Source organism: Neophocaena asiaeorientalis, unplaced genomic scaffold (assembly GCF_003031525.2).
Source record: "Neophocaena asiaeorientalis asiaeorientalis breed wild unplaced genomic scaffold, Neophocaena_asiaeorientalis_V1.1 scaffold275, whole genome shotgun sequence".
Lineage (NCBI taxonomy): Eukaryota > Metazoa > Chordata > Mammalia > Artiodactyla > Phocoenidae > Neophocaena > Neophocaena asiaeorientalis.
In genome coordinates this window covers 1,165,071-1,181,699 of record NW_020173679.1, presented here as the reverse complement: position 1 = coordinate 1,181,699, position 16,629 = coordinate 1,165,071, and the positions used below count along the sequence as shown (strand labels likewise).

Below are 16,629 nucleotides of genomic sequence, written 5' to 3'. Positions count from 1 at the left end.
ACCCCAAACACGCTAAGGTCCAAACGCCACACATGAGCCCAGTCAGGGAGAGTAAATGTCCTGAGTCCTAAGTAGTCCCCACTCCAAGACTACTGTCAAGGTGACCTCCCTCTGTTCCCTATACTTGAGCCAGCTGTCAGTGTTTAACCCATTTCCTTGCCTCAGTGACTCTCCTTTCTCTTTTGCTGCACGCTTCTTTCGAAATTCCAGGGCAGGGGGGCCAAAAGCCCCCCTCAAAGCCTCTCAGCTCACAAGATCCCTAATTACCAAGGCTGCCTTGGTTTAAAGGACAATCTGAGTTCACAAGTTTCCACACCAACATCAGATGCTGGGACGTATAGCTGGAAAACACTGCAGGGTAGCCGGACTCTCCAGAGCTGTGCCTGTCCCACCCCTGTGGGTCCTAAGAATGGGATGCTCATCTAAAATCGCCAGGGACACAAAGGGCCTTATCATCAAGCTGTAGTTGGACCCCCTCCAAGAGACAGGAGCACACACGTTTTAAGACAGGAAAAAAGTGATTTGCAAACACTCGAGCCTTCTTAGACTTTGAGAAAGACTCACTGGCTTACTAGAAAACTAGGTATCAAATACTCATAGGGATTATACTTTCCTCCACACCACCCTCCTACAAAAAAAACCCCCAAAATTTGTGGAAGAATGCTATTAAAATCTTATTTTTAAAGCAGCCTCACTGTAACGACCTCTACCTCACGAGGTACGTACAACATGGGCCACAAACCAGGCTTGGTGGGCACCTGGCGTGAATAGCCGATTCTCTTCATTTTCATATTCCGTTCTGCAAATTTGCCCGCTTGCTAAGGTGTATGTGTAACCCCCAGATCGATACTCAGGGCACTTGCACGGTCATCCAGACACACGCAGAGTGGTGAAGAATCTGGGTCGCTGGACATGCGCGACCCAGCTGCGGGTGGGTGAATGAGGCGATCTCTGCCTTCTTGTGTCAGCTCTCGAGCTGTAAACAGAGCCCTTCTCACAGTCTATTTAGTGCCACATTTTCCACCTTGCTGTTGATTCTGCTGTTTAATAACAGCCCCCAGCACAGTGCTGCCCAGAGTCCCAAGCAGCAGAGGGCTGTGACGCACTTACGGAGAAAACACGTGCTGGACAAGCTGTGTTCAGACGTGAGTTACAGAGCTGTCGGCCATGGCTGATGACTCAACAGTACGTATGAAGTAAGGCGTCCTTAAGCAGAAACACACACAAAACAATGTCTTTTTTTTTCTCTAATGTTTCACATTAGATCCTCAGATCTTATTCATCTTAGAGCTGAGAATTCACATACTTTTACCAACCTCTCCCTAATTTCCTGACCCATGGCAACCAATTTTCTACTCTGTTTCCATGAGTTTGACTTTTTTTTTTTTAAAGATTCCACATATAAGTGATACTATGTCTTTTCCGGTTATGTATTAATCAGATGATAAAAATGTTGTCACCAAAGCATCCCAGGAACCTTACCATGTTCCCCTAGGAATAATGGTTCAGGATTTGCTAACTCAGTGTTTGTGGTGACTTTACAGAATGACAACCCAGAGCAACAAGAACAGACTGTATATACACAGGCAGGGAGAGCAGGTTCACACCTCCAGATACAAGCTACAGGAGCCGTCATAACAATCAATAAGAGTAGGAAAAAGGACAAAAAGTGCTGTACAAAGACCCTCAGAACAGTACAACACACAGAGAAAAATTAGAAACCTCTACTTGTCCAACTTCAGGGGAATGGTAAGTAACAGTATCAACCAGTTGACGTATTAGTCATTTAAAATGTTCTTGAAGGGTTTATGACAAGAAAATTCTTGTGAAAAAAACCAGGATATAAAAATAGCATAGGCAAGGGCTTCCCCGGTGGTGCAGTGGTTGAGGGTCCACCTGCCGATGCAGGGGACACGGGTTCGTGCCCCGGTCCGGGAAGATCCCACATGCCGCAGAGTGGCTGGGCCCATGAGCCATGGCCGCTGAGCCTGTGTGTCCGGGGCCTGTGCTCCACAACGGGAGAGGCCACAACAGTGAGAGGCCCGCGTACCGCAAAAAAAAAAAAAAAAAAAAAAATAGCATAGGCAATATGAACTCAATCACATGAAAAACGTTTAAACTATATAGACACAAAGCTGCTGAAGCAATATACCAGAAAGTAAACAGTACCTGCTGGCAGGGTAAGATTATGGGCAAATTTTTCTTCTTCTTTCCTGTATTTTCCAACTTTTCTATAATGAACACATTACTCATTTGTTTATTTACTGGCCGCGCCATGCGGCTTGCGGGACCTTAGTTCACCGACCAGGGATTGAACCCGGGCCCAAGGCAGTGAGTCCCCAAATACATCACTTCTATAACAAAGAGAAAACACTGCAAACTTTCTTTTAATAACGTCAGATTCCAAAGGGATCCCTTATATCAGGGAACGAGGTCAGGAAGCTTCCCCGGGTCCCTGCCACTGGTGCTCACGCCCAACTAGAAGGCCACGCACCTCCTCCCCTAGGCTGTGAGCAGCTTGAGGCAGGGACCGCCTTTTCTTCAGGCCAGCGTCGCAGGACCTGGCACAGAGCATGGCACACAAGAGACACTCAGCAAATAATGACAAACAAAGGTGGGGGGGGCGGGTACGGGAGACGGGGACGGGCAGTGAACTGACAGCAAATAATACCCAAGGAAAGAAAGCCAACTGCTGGGCTGCCTGGGTAAAGGCTGTGTTGTCAGTCTGGTCGGGCCATGGAGAGGGTGCTGAAACGGACAAGGGCAAAATGGAAATCGGAGCCTCCATCCTGGCGTGGGACTTCCTTTGCGAGGTGGCCCTGTCTCCCTGCCCAGTCACATCACGGTCTCCCACTCTTTTGGCTCCCACAAGTGTAAATTATTGTTGGTTGCCCTGAACATGACGTCTGTGTCTGGCACATGCTGTTCTCTCTACTGCCATGTCTATACCCGCCCCTTGTCCTCCTGGCAAAGGCATCCTCTCATCTTGGCTCCAACAAAACACCTCTCCCTTGGGGTCCCTGCCTTGACTCTCCTCAGCCAGACCCCTTCTTCAAGGCACCTGCACACACCCCTTACAGCCATCATCTTCCCTTCCCCAGGTTCTTTTGAGGCCCAGAGGCAGGAATGAGCCAGACACCGGGGGGTCACCAGACGGTCTCAGGTGGCCCACAGATGAGCATCTTTTATTATCAACAGTTACCTAAGTTTATTTCAATGTGTACTTTCTACTCATGGCAATTAATATTGGTTTTCTGCTTGTGGTAATGACAAAGTTTCTCTCTTAGGACATTTTTGTAGGAAAGCAAGGAGCTCTCTCAACCTGGTCAGAACAGTGAACCAGACTGAAGAAGCGAAGTTTGCCAGGCAGGGAGAGTGAGGTCAGATCAGAGGGCCCTGGGGGACATGGGTGAGGTACAGGCTACGGCACTTGTTAGAGCAAAGTGACGGGAAGAATGTGTGGAGAGAAAAACACTTGTTCTCTTTAGCCCCACAACCCCACTCCTGAGGAGGTATCTTAAGGAAGTGACTCAAAAGGAGGGGAGACAAATACATACAACACACGTACGTGTGTGTGTGTGTGTGTGTGTGCGCAGATAAAGATATAGACAGATATCCACTGCAAGGAACAGAGAGCACAGTGAAGGGCTTACAAATGGTTCACTTTTGAATCCTCATGACAACCCCATGAGGTAGGTTTTCTGACGTGAACATTTTACAGAGTCTGAGGACAGGAGAGACTAAGCAGCGTCCGGCACCACTCAGCACCCTCCCACACCTCTCCCACACCTCTCCCACACCGCTCCACCGTGCTATTTCACATCTGAACAGCTGCATCACATCCCACTGAGGAGACACAGCGCCGTCTCAACCTACTGTTGAACATCCACTTTGCTCGGCATTCTGTCACTGCCATTCATGTCTCCTGTGTACACTGCAGGAACTCCCTAAAGGACCTGGGTTTGAATCTGGACCTGTCCCCAGATTTCTTTTTTAACTCAGGGTACTGGCTTTCTGCACTGGTCAACCCAGCTGCCATGAAGCTCCCTCACCAGGTCATGCTGGAAAGCGTGGTCTTTCTAATGCGTTACTGGAGAAGCACGTTCAAAGATAAGTTTTCAGGGGATTCCCTGGTGGTCCAGTGGTTAGGACTCCGTGCTTTCACTGCTGAGGGCCTGGGTTCAATCCCTGGTCGGGGAACTAAGATCTCCCAAGCCTCGAAGTGTGGCAAAAAAAATAATAAAATAAAATAAAAATGGGCCTGAGTTTACGTGGCAGAAAAGACAATGGCCTACTCCAGAGTGTGGCGTCCAGATTCCAGAGTGTTAGAGGACCCTAGTCCCAGCTGCCTGGTGATTCACTGTGGGATCCGGACAAACCACAAGCCCCGTGTGAGTGGTGAAATTCCATGACACAGCAGAGGTGAAGGGCAAAGGCTATAACGTCAGAGCAGCTGGGTTCAAGTCCTGGCTCTGCCACTTATTAGCAATCTTTGTAAAATCTTCAAATTTACATAAAGTCCTAAATTCATAAGACCTCATTCTTAGGAGAATTCTGGAAACTAAATATAGGGTAATGCATGTAAAGTGCTAAGTAAAGTATGTAGTAACAGATGTACCGCCACCCTCTCCTTATTGACTCGGAGGGCCTGCTGAATACTTCAGCTGATTTGGAATCTGTTTGTACTTGTTCCAATACACAGCCCATCACCTGAGACTTAGAAATCATTTTTTTTTCCTGTCCTTAAGAGACTCTGGCATGTAATGGAATTCAACTCACAGAATTGTAGCGGTTAATCCAATGCCACACAAGGACGTTGGAGTAAGACTGAAGCCTCACAGAGCACTCTGAGCTCACAAAGGTCCAACACTATAAGTCCATGTTCTGCCAATTAGGCACATGATGGGAGGGCTCATCCTTGGGGACCACAGCAACCAGTTCTTGTCTGTTGTTTCAAGAAAAGCTTCCTCGACAATCAATATGTACCAAACAGATCCCACGGAATCAAAATAAAAGCAGGATCTGGGGGAAAATTCCCAAGATGCGTTTGTGTGCTCTCCATCTGGAATTTAGCAAGCTCAGAAACCACAGTCCATCATATGCAAATGTTGAATCATTATGTCGTACGCTTGAAACTAATACAGTGTTGTCAATTATACTTCAATGAAAAAAAAAGAAAGAAAGAAACCAATAGTCCATCAACACAAAAGCCCTATAAAGCCAGCTTTATCGGAGGCAAAAGGACAAGGGAATTCTAGCTAGCAGTTAGATAAATGCCTCTGGAGGAGGTTATTTAAAGGAAAGAATGAAGAAATCAAGGTAGTTAAGGAATTGGGAAGATTGGACCTATTTCCCAGGAACATCACCTAGGGCCAAACGAGATGACAAGTAATAGAGGCTGCCCTGACCCAAGGACGTGGAGACCCTGCCCATCTTGTGGACAGATGCTGACACCCACAGCCCAGCACTCTAACCCCTCTGAGGACAGGAACCTTGTTCAGTACCTCTGTATGGTTTTACCTCTTCGGGTTGGAATAATCACTTATCCACTAGTTATCTAGGAGAGCGGCAACCACCGCCTCACTGCTCATTTCTGGCCCCAGCTGCAGTGTGACACAGCCAGGGCATGGAGCTGGTCCCGAGTTCAAATGCTAGCTTGCTCCCTGACAGCTACGTTATTTCAGAGTCCGCCTGGATGTGCACAGAGCAGAGGAGATGGTGCAGGGAGGAATAAAGACTATAACAGTGCCCGAGGCCTCAAAAGCAATTCCACACCTGACGTGGGTTAGAAGTTTCTATGCGGGACATGAGGCTTCCTTGTAAACGAAGAACTGCAACTACTGCATGCTTACTCTCCAGCATCTTAAGATGGGCTCCAAGGCATCTAAGCCAAACTAGGAGCAGTCACCTAACAGTCTGCTTTGAGTGGCAAAGAATTTAAAAAGTACTAAAGAACATTTGTTAGATGTTCAGAGGAAAGTACTCATACTTTCCTCTGTACGTGAAAATGCACCCTTGGACCAGCCTCCAGTGTGTACTGAGGGCTGGATTTTGGAATCAGAAGGATCGAGTTTAAAGGCCACCCCTGCCCCTTACTAGCAGTGTGATCCTCTACAAGATTCACTTTAACCTCTTTGGCCTCCATTTTCACAACTGCAAAATGGGGGCATGACCAGGGCAATGAGAAAGATAACATGAGACGGCACTTGTAAGGTTCAGCATAGAGAGGCCGACGCCATGCAAGTCCCCTCGCGTGATAAATCCTCTAAGGCAACGTGCAGAGGCCTGCTCTGTGTAAGGGAGCGCCCGAGAGCAAGCTCCTGGGAAGCTGGTGGTCAGGGCCTCTCCTTAGTGTCGTCATGACACCCGCATTTCAGATGTACAGTATTCCTTAATACAGGGATTTTTAGTCAATCCAATTCTCTTCCCTATGGAATGGTGCTAATTTGCAAGACAAATGATGAGATTGCTGTAGATAATAAGGCGCCGTCATATGAGGCCTGAGCTACAGCATTTCATGTATATTACTCTTATTCAATCCTCTGTGAAGAGGAGGATATTACGTCCATTTCACTGATGAGGAAGTTGAGGCTCAGAGAGATGAAGTAGGTAGTTCAAGCTCACACAGTCCCTAAGCAGCCAGGTCCAGGGGTCTCCTCCACTATACTATACCAGGCTGCCTTCCAACAATTGTTTTTTCCTCCACTGTATCCTGCCTCTTTCTTATACCCCTAAACCCCAACACTCTACATACCTTAAAATTAAACACATGTTCTTAAAAATAAAACATGAAACCCCTGAGGCAGTGAACTCTGGCGGGTCTGTAGCAGTTCACAAATGCAACCCTGGTTAGCAGCAGCTGAGAGCCCCTGGGAAAACATGTCACCTTCAGAAAAGGAGAAAATGGATCAGAACATCCAGGGCAGGTGCGGGGGAGAGGGGGGATGAGACTCACTGATTAGCACCCTGCCCTGCTCCCCTCAGAGGCGCTGGGCACCATATGTAACTGGCACTCCAGGGTTGGCCACTCATGCCAAGAAAGAAAAAAAAAAAATTAAGCCATTTTCCAGAAGAGTGACTTTTATTATAACCCAGAACAAAAGCACCATTTCAAGCAACCTGTTCATGGAGAGGCAGGTGCGTGCTCGGCAAGGCCTGTACTAACAGGCTGTGTTTCCAGTGAGCTCTAGGAGAGACAACGCCTCCTCTGGGAGACGGACACAGATGCGAAGTCCCAACTCTTTCCAACACAAAGCAGAGGGAGTTTACATATTTCAAGTCTCTTTCGGCTCTAATAACATGCCAAGAGTCCATGTTGCTGGTAATAACACAGTACTATTAATAAAAGTAGTTAATGTCCTCCTGTGTCTGGCTTTACATGTATTAACTCATTTAATCCTCATTAAGTCCATCAGAAATAGATCCTCTTATTCCCACCACTTCACTGTGAGACAAGGAAACTGAGGCAGAGAGTGAAGGAAGCTCCAAGGCTGCAGGTTCGGACCGCGACCCAGGCGGTCAGGCTCCAAAACCTGCCCTTCACTGCCCTGGACTCTAGAATCAAGACTGCCTTCAACTCCAAGGACGGCCAGGTGTGTGACTGTGGGCCAACTGCTCAGCGCCCGCCACGTGGCGGAGCTGCAGTGAATGCCGGCACAGCTAGGGTCCCCGTTCCCACCAGGCCCTGGTCCCGCCACCGCCGGACCCTCCGACAGCCTTCAGTGCCAGGAGTGGCCCGACCAGAGGGAGAGCACCGACCCAACCCCAGGGCAGACCCCACACTCAGCTCCTTCCACTCCTGTTACGCCCACCTCAAGTGACACAGACCTCCTAGGAGCCCAACACTGATGTCCTGAGAAGCCAGGTGTGGCCAAGGGCTCATGTCCCAAAGGAGATCTGGACATTTGCTAGAAAGCTTCACTCCGGCATCGCCCTGCCCTAGAGTTTGGTCTGTACTAGGCTGAACCACATGAAATGCTGATATTCAGCCATTTTTGACCAAGGAAAACAGCAAGTTCATGTGGTTCAACCCAGTGGCGGGGAGGGCACTTACCTTCAGTAAGGACCTACTAGACATTCATCAATCCAACAACATGGAGCCATGGCCCATGGGCCAGGAACAGTGGAACACGGCGACAGTACTCACAGCTCTGAGCAGGGATGTAGCATCTGTCTTCCCTCCGAGGACGAGAGACAGAACGTATCAGGCGTCGTGAGGGTAACCAGCTCACGCTGCTCAAGGTCATACGACTATTATAACGGCCAGTGTGGTCTTTCCCCTCAGCTTCCTGGGCAACCTGACACTGTCTGTGGTGCCCAGGCTGGGACAGGCTTCACAGGAAAAAGTCCAGGGCACCCTGTATGGTGTCGTCAATGAGGGGCTGTCACAATGACTAGGATGTATGCCAAGAACAACGGTGCTGCCCAGAAAGCCAAGGTGCGTCCCTATGGTTTAGCAGGTATCTTTCTAGAAACAGACCGAAGGTTCCAGCTGCTTTCCTTTTCAACAACCTGAACCAAAAAACCCTCCGAACTTCTAAGCTACACCCACACTTCTTCAGCCTCCGTGGCTGGACCTATAGGTGAACCTCTCGACCTCAGTTTCCTCGTCTGTAACGTAAGCATCCTGGTGGGTCCATGCGTGAGAGGAACAGGACAGCAGAGTTCAACAGGCGTGAGCGGATGGACCTGGATCAGAATGCTGACTCTGCCACTAACTAGCCAGGGCCCTTAGGCAGTTACTAAACCTTTCTGAGCTGCAGTTTCCTTATTTGCACGATGAGGAAACAGGCCTCACAGAGCTGGGGTTGAGAGAATTAGAGAATGACTGTGCATCCGGCAGGAACACAGGCAGAAGGGAGGTGGTACTGTACAGAGTCCAGGAGAGAGACCCGACAACCTATGGGAGGAAGACTGCCGTCTCAGGGCACCTCCAATTCCTGTTCCTCAAGACCAAGTCCGAGGGCTTCCCTGGTGGCACAGTGGTTAAGAATCCGCCTGCCAATGCAGGGGATATGGATTCGAGCCCTGGTCCAGGAAGATCCCACATGCTGCAGGGCAACTAAGCCCATGCGCCACAACTACTGAGCCTGCGCTCTAGAGCCCACGAGCCACAACTACTGAGCCCGTCTGAAGCCCGCACACCTAGAGCCCGTGCTCCACAACAAGAGAAGCCACTGCAATGACAAGCCTGCACCCCGCAACGAAGAGTAGCCCCTGCTCGCCACAACTAGAGAATACCTGCGCACAGCAACGAAGATCCAACGCAGCCAAAGATAAATAAATAAAATAAATACATTTATAAAAAAATAAAAATAAATGATGTTTGTGCTTAAAAAAAAAAAAAGACCAAGTCAGAGGCCTCAAATCCCAGGACAACCAGGGCTCCACACCCACTATGGCTGAAAGAGATTTCGAGACAGGAGCTGTCTGGAAGAGGAAACAGAAGAAAGCAAAGACAGTACACATCAGAAACTCTCACAGAAGAACTTCCCTGGTGGTCCAGCAGTTAAGACTTCACACTTCTAATGCTGGGGACGTGGGTTCAATCCCTGGTCGGGGAACTAAAATCCCACATGGCGCATGGTGTGGCAAAAAAAAAAAAAAAAAAAAAAAAAAAAAAGAAAAGAAAAGGAAAGAAAGAAACTCTCACAGAGCCAAGAACCTGAAGTGGCCCAGCCTGCACTGCTGTGTTGGGTCCACATCCAGCCCCAGGCGCCACGCACTGACCAAGCTGCGCTCAGCAGAGAAGCAAAGGACTGATAAAAACCAAAGCCACAGGTGAGACAGAGACAAATTCAAGAGCAGGTCTTTCAGTGGCCATAGTACCTTAAAACACTTTTCACCAGGAGTGTGCAGCGGATAAAGCGCTCCTCCTCTCAGTTTCTGAGCATAAAACTGCATGCAGGAAGCCCATCCATGTGAGCTCCGACACACCCCTTCAGGGCCAAAGCCTCACAAGGAAGAAGCCTCAATAAGCAGCATGACATGTGAGCAAGCCAGACCTGAACTGTCTGTCTGCCTCTCAGGGCTGCAACTGACAAGGGAAGAGGGCACTTGGTGGGAGGCTGCTCGTCACTGACCCCAGCAGAAACAGTATGTGCAAAACCATCTTTCCATAACCCTAACATTTTAAACTAAAGAGGTTTCACTTGGTAACCGTAATGAGTCCTCTGCCCAAATCTCATGGAAACTTTTGAGGCAATAAGCCCACATCCCGCTAAATAACCATGATTCTAACTCAGAAAGGTCCTGCTGAGTTCAGTGCTAGAAGAGGAAGCTTCGCGGAGCAGTTTAAGCAGTGGGTGGAGAAGTTAGGGGTCTGAGCCAGTGGAAACGACCGCTTGCAATCTGCAGTGTGCTAAGAGCTTCGCGGCCAGAAAGCACTGTGCTGGAAGCCCTTAAGATCGCCAGCCGTGGGCCGGGGACTCTGCCTCTCGGGGTCTCAGCAGAACTGGGGGCCACTACCACTTGCATCCAGGCTGCCTGGGAGGTTAAATACAACACCATCTATCAACCATCCAGGTTAATAAAATAATCACTCCTGCTGCACCAACGGAAGTACCAGGCACTGTCTACAATTGCCACATGCAAACTCACTCAATCCTCACAATAAACCCCCTGGGGCAGGTGGGTGTAAACGCCACGGTTGCTACCTTAGAAGAAATAGGACTACCAGACTGAAAATGTATCGCTAGAAAGTTGCAGACGAAGGCTTCTCTCACTGGTATCCAGAGCTGTCCGAAAGCCGCGGAGCGGGAACAGGAGGAAGCCGGGAGAAGGGACGTGTTGCTGCCCCTGCACTGATGCCCAAGTCGGGCAGAATCTCAGACCTGCCCGTTGCCATTTGCCTCCTCCATTTAACTTGAAGACCCGTGTTCTCATAGGTCTGACTGCTGCGTGAGCGTCCACGGAATGAATGACCTGATGGAACAAACGTGAGCGGCAGAGGCGCCCAGCGTCCTGAGCTCGGGCTCCCGAGGCAGGCGGGCCTGCGTGATGAGGGTGACGTGAAGGCCGCGCAGGCTGAGCGGGACTCGGGGCCACCTGCCCATGCGGGAGGGCTGGGCGGCTGGGTCACTGGGCTAACCAGACTGAAATCCCCCTTCAGGCATTAGTAGCATATCAAGGCTTTGCAGGCACCACTATCTGGGATTTAAACTGCCCAAAAATAGTTGCTGGGTCAATGATAAAGCATCCTCTCCAAATGCCTGAACAGGGCAGCTCTGGGGGCAGAAGCTTCCCCCTCAGCCCAGAGGCGGTAAATCACAACGGCTGGCTCTGCCTTCCTATCTTTATCTTTCTCACCCACCCCTTCCTATCCATCCCCACCGCGGCCAGGACCCTTAGAACCTCTCGCAGGCTTTAACGCCTGTGAATGTCTCCCTCCAGGGCCCTCCCCGCTGCACACCACCGCCAGATGACACTTCCTAAAATACCACGACTCTGCCAGCCTCCTCAAATTTCTACCTGCCCTGTCAAAAATCTAACCGGCTCCACACTGTCCCAGATCAAATGCAAACTCTCTAGCTTAGCAACTCAGGCGCTCCACAACTCCCTCCTGAGACCGAGGCTCCCCCACTGGCCGTCCACTCTGCGGATGGTCCCCAAACTCACAAGGCCGACCATCACCCCGACCTCTGCTCTTGTTCCAGGCCCCTGCACCCACCCCATCCTCTCCGCCTGGGCAAGGTCTCCCCGGGTTCACACCCAGGCCCCACCAAGGTTGCCTGCGGGCGAGCCTACAGGGATGGGCAGAGGAGTGGCCCTTCTGAAGGCTTTCCCTTCCCCCCTCCCTCCCTGCTGCACTTCATTTTCTGGATGCACCTTGCCTCCCCTTCCGGATTAGAGGACAGGGATTACGGCTTCTCTTTGTCTCCTTACTCTGTAGTATGCAGAATAAGACAAATGATAACCCTGGCTACCACGTACTATGCACCAAGCACTGGGTTAAGCACATTACAATTTTCACTTCTTTCTCCCAGTATCCCTATAAAATGCCATCCTCACGTCACCCATCAAGAAACCGAGGCCAAGGGAGAGTAAGATCCTCACTGCAGGTCACACACTGAGTCGCAGAGACAGGACTCCAAGCCAGATCAGCCCAACCCCAAAGCCCACGTTCTGTGGCACAGACAGAAGACAAAAGTGCTCACCACTCCCTCATTCAGCGTCCGTGAGGCGCTTACCAAGCACCAGGCGGCCCGCGCAAGGTGCTGGGTGTTTGGTGGGAACCAGACAAGGTCCCTGCTCTCGTGGAACTCACAGGCTCTGTCCCTCTTCCTCCAAGCCCGGAAGAGGGCAAGGACTCAGTTCAAAAGGGGCTCCACCGGGCGCAGACGAGGCACCCAGAGCCTGAGATACAGCATCAGGCTACAGCAGCACGTGGTGTCCTTGTCTTCCGTGGTGGAGCAGAGCCTCTGGCTCTACCAGACTTTCTTCATTCAAGACACAGCCCAAAGCCAAGCAAACTCCAAATATTCCTTCAGCAGGCAGTAAGCAGTGGAGAAAACGGGTCTACTTCTGAAGTCAGAAAACCCAGTTCCTCTTCTTAGTAGCTATAAAGGGACTATCCACTTACCCTTTGAACCTCATCTGTAAATGGTTATAATAATAGTCACTACACATATAATTATGTGCCAGATAGTGTTCAAAGCACTTGACAAGTATTATCTCATTTAATCCTCATAACAGCCTTATGAGGAGGTACTGTTATTAGCCCAAGGCTATCTGGCTCCTAAGTCCTAACTTCGCACGCAATGCCGGAGCTCATGGCAGCAGGCAAGGCTCCACGTCCTCACACCAGAGCGTTGATCTCTAAAAGACTTAGTTTGGAAATGGCAATACTCTCGCTGGTCTTAACGTGGGTGATCTTGTACCCTTTGGACTTCCACACCCCACTCTCACTGGTGGGATCTGCCTCCAGGAGAAATGGGACAAGAGCCTGTACTGTGAGCCCTACTTCTCACTGCTTCTGAGAAACAGAGTGAGCCTCCGGCACAGGAGTCGGGCGGATCCAGAGCCAAGTCCCAGGCCCGCCCCTCACACCAGCCACTCAAGCTTTCGAGCATCCATCATGGGGTGGGGTAGGACCTAAGTCCTACCTCAGGTTTCTGGATGACGGTAGATCCTCAATCAATGATAGCTACCCAGGTGAGAAGGGCAGGACTTCTGTGGCACAAACCTTCCCGGCTGGGAGAGCTTCTGGTCTGCAGGGGACAGACCGCGTGTGCAGTGCCATTCACCTCCGTGGGGGTGGCCAAACAAGGGCAGGTGTGCTCCTCAAGGCCGGGGCTGAAGCCGGGCACAAGCCCCAACTTTCTCTGAAGTCTCCCGCGTTATCTCAACCAAGTGTGCTTGCAGTTGCATTAAACAAGGCTCTGCTTCCTTAAACTGTAGGTAAGAGTGACACGCCTCCCTGCCAAACAACATAAGCTGTGAAGGCGTGGACCCGTTTGCCTTGTTTACCAGGCTTCCTTGTCCTGAGCACATAGGGCAGCACAGAGAAGGCACTTCATAAATACACCCATGAGCTTCAAGCAACTCCTAACACACCACTGTCTTTGCCTAATGCCAAGAGTTTCGCAGCCTGGGAAGCAGGAGTTTCAATGTTCAAAGTACCTGCACAGCCACCATTTCCCTGTGCTGTCAGTCATCTGTCCTCTCCCCTCCCCCAAGGAATGTAAAAGAAGAACAGGACTTCTGAGTTATAAATAGGAATATCTGCTTTCAAACACCATTTAGGGCTTCCCTGGTGGCCCAGTGGTTAAGAATCCTCCTGCCAATGCAGGGGACACGGGTTCGAGCCCTGGTCCGGGAAGATCCCACACGCCGCAACTAAGCCTGTGCGCCACAACTACGGAGCCTGCGCTCTAGAGCCCGCGAGCCACAACTACTGAGCCCGCGTGCCACAACTACTGAAGTCCCCGCGCCTAGAGCCCGTGCTCCGCAACAAGAGAAGCCACCGCAATGAGAAGCTCGTGCACCCCAACAAAGAGTAGCCCCTGCTCGCTGCAACTAGAGAAAAAGCCAGTGCGCAGCATCAAAAGACGCAAAGCAGCCAAAACTAAAATAAATAAATTTATAAAAACAAACATGATTTAGCGTCTCTTTAATCTCAAGCTATGGATCGTTGGCTAATTTTTTCAAGCATTCCACCAAAGAGCAGCCAGTTGGGTTTAAATAAACAAGGCTGTATATACATGTGGGGTCTGAGTGGAGCTAGACCTACACCAGGAGGTCTAGACCTACACCAGGAGGTCTACACCAGGAGACCAGCCAAGACACCAACTGTATTGTTCCACCTTGTAACAATATAACAGGCTTCTCCCATAATCTCTTGTCAGGCCAAACCATCTGGGAGCTGGAGGGACAACTCATGAGGGGGGCCTGGCCCATCCCTGCATGCTACAGCCCCACCATCCAGCACCAGAATCATAACTCTAAATTAGAACAATAATTCCTAAATTAGATGCTAGAGCTGGGTAAGGAAAAGTGCTTTGAAACTATAAAGCACTTACAGATAGTGGGAGATCATTACCTGGTAAGAGAATGCAAGTAAATTCCATTTGCTTATGCATTCGTAACTGATGCCAACAGAAATCATGGAATTTTCTCCAAAGTCCAGCGCACTTTAGACTCTCAAACTGCTATTTCCCTCGATGGATAACTGAGATCTAGCTGGTTTCTCTACCATCAACCCTACTGAAAATAAAACCACAGTGGTTTTAATACATTTACCTATTATGCAACCCCACACCACCACTTCTGTCCTACTCCAACTGTCTACACTGGTTTCTTAGACAGAATATTCAAGTAGGGGATAAACTGAACAATAAGCAGTCAGAAATTACCTATAAGCCTGGGGGATACTAAAAACGAGTTACTGAGAGAATGAGTATGAAATCCAAGTGGCTAAGTTCAAGACACACCCCAAGCTATTTCCTTCAGTGCCAGGTACTGTTCTAGGCCCCAGGGATACAGACATGCAAAACAAAAGACAAAAACCGCTGCCCTCAAAGAGCTCACATTAAATAAGCCTGCATCACCAGGAACACATAAGCAGCCTGGAACAACGGAAAGGATGCAGTTTAGAGCCTATCAGATGTGCTCCCGTCAACTAAGCAACATCTTGAGGAAGTTCCTCCATGCCCTGAGCCTCAGCTTCTTCACCTGTAAAATGGTAATACACAGCATCCCTCAAAGGGTTCTGTGTGGATTAATTAAGTGGAGCACAGAGCACAGTGTCTGGCACCTAGTAGCCCCCCCACCCTGCTCCTACTCCCCACAGAAAAGTTAGCCTTTTTCCTCCACCCCTTCCACAGTCCTTACAGATTATCCAGGTAAGACCCAAATACAGGACTCCTGAGAAGCCTCATGTATCATCCTGTTCCTTCTGGGTCATTACAGGCATTTTCCCATCAGGTCTGGAGACTCAGGCACTGAGGGCCAAGGCAAGATGCTCCCCCCCTACCCCACCGCCAGAGATGCTGCCTTGAGCAGCCCCACCCGGCCATCCCAACCATCCTCCCCTGCTTTTGTCCTGACAGCAAACTTGTAAAACCTCACTCCAAGTCCTCACCCAAAACTGTCCTGGATAAGTCCTTCCCCACCCAGGCCTGGGACTGCTATCAGAGAAGTCCAATAACAATGGCCACGCTTTTCATCAACATACAGAAAGGCATGAAGAAAAAACTCAGCCACTCTGAATTAAGTCACCCTAGTTCAGAAGCGACATCCCTTCCTTAAACAAGGAACCTAGAGCCCCAAAACTCTTTGGGGCCCAAAGTCCACATGCAAACACCTGCCAGCACCGGGCCAGAGGAGCAGGTGGCCACCCTTAATCTCAGTCCACCCTTCAAAGATGCCTTGGCCACGTGAGGCAGAAGCCCTGTGGCTCTTCCAACCTGGGTGCTGGGCCTGCCCTGCAGAAGATTCCAAAGTGGAGGGAGGGCGGACTCACTGGTCGGGGCCTAGGTGAAACCTCGGGCCGGTCAGAGCGCCGCCAGAGCACCTGCCTTCATTACCAAAACAAACAGCACGAGTGGAGCGAGCTCTCCCTCGGAGTCTGGCTCACCTGATCCGAGGCACCTCCACAATCAGCAGTTCCAAACCTCACGAGCTGACAGCTGAGGGGGAAAGGGAGGCTGCGCCTGCTGGGGTACATTGTGTCCGGGCCGTCTGTTGGCCTCGGGGCCCGGGGGCCTCCCAACGGCAGCGGCCTCACAAGGGCGATTGTGCGTTCATCCCCGTCCCGCGGCTCCCCCATCCTCATCCCTCGGCTCCCGCGCACGCCCCGGCGCCGCGGGTCCCAGCAGGACGCTCCGCCAGCACCGCACCCCGCGGCACCCAGGCGGCGGCCGCGGGAAGCGCCCGCAGAGCGCCGCGCTGCCTTCCTGGCATACGGATGCCCGCCCTGCCCTCGCTCGCTCCCAGACGGCCTCCCAGAAGGGGCACCGCTCCAACTTGAGAAGGCACAGCCTCGGGACCCCCATCCCCACCCGGGCTGGAGAGCTACTCTCACTTCCCAGGGGCGGCAAAGAGGGTTCGCCCTAGGTAGAGGGGAGGGGACCACCTGGGTCAGGGGCAGGGCAGGGAGCCGGGCCCTGGAGGAAGGGTAAAGCCCAGGAC

General features: G+C 50.8%; 1 protein-coding gene across 2 annotated transcripts in view; it reads right to left on the bottom strand.

Annotated features, from left to right (window-relative positions):
- The window catches only part of CAPZB (capping actin protein of muscle Z-line subunit beta), a 136,838-nt gene that overhangs the window by 119,242 nt on the left and 967 nt on the right, over positions 1–16,629 (bottom strand). The window lies entirely within an intron of this gene.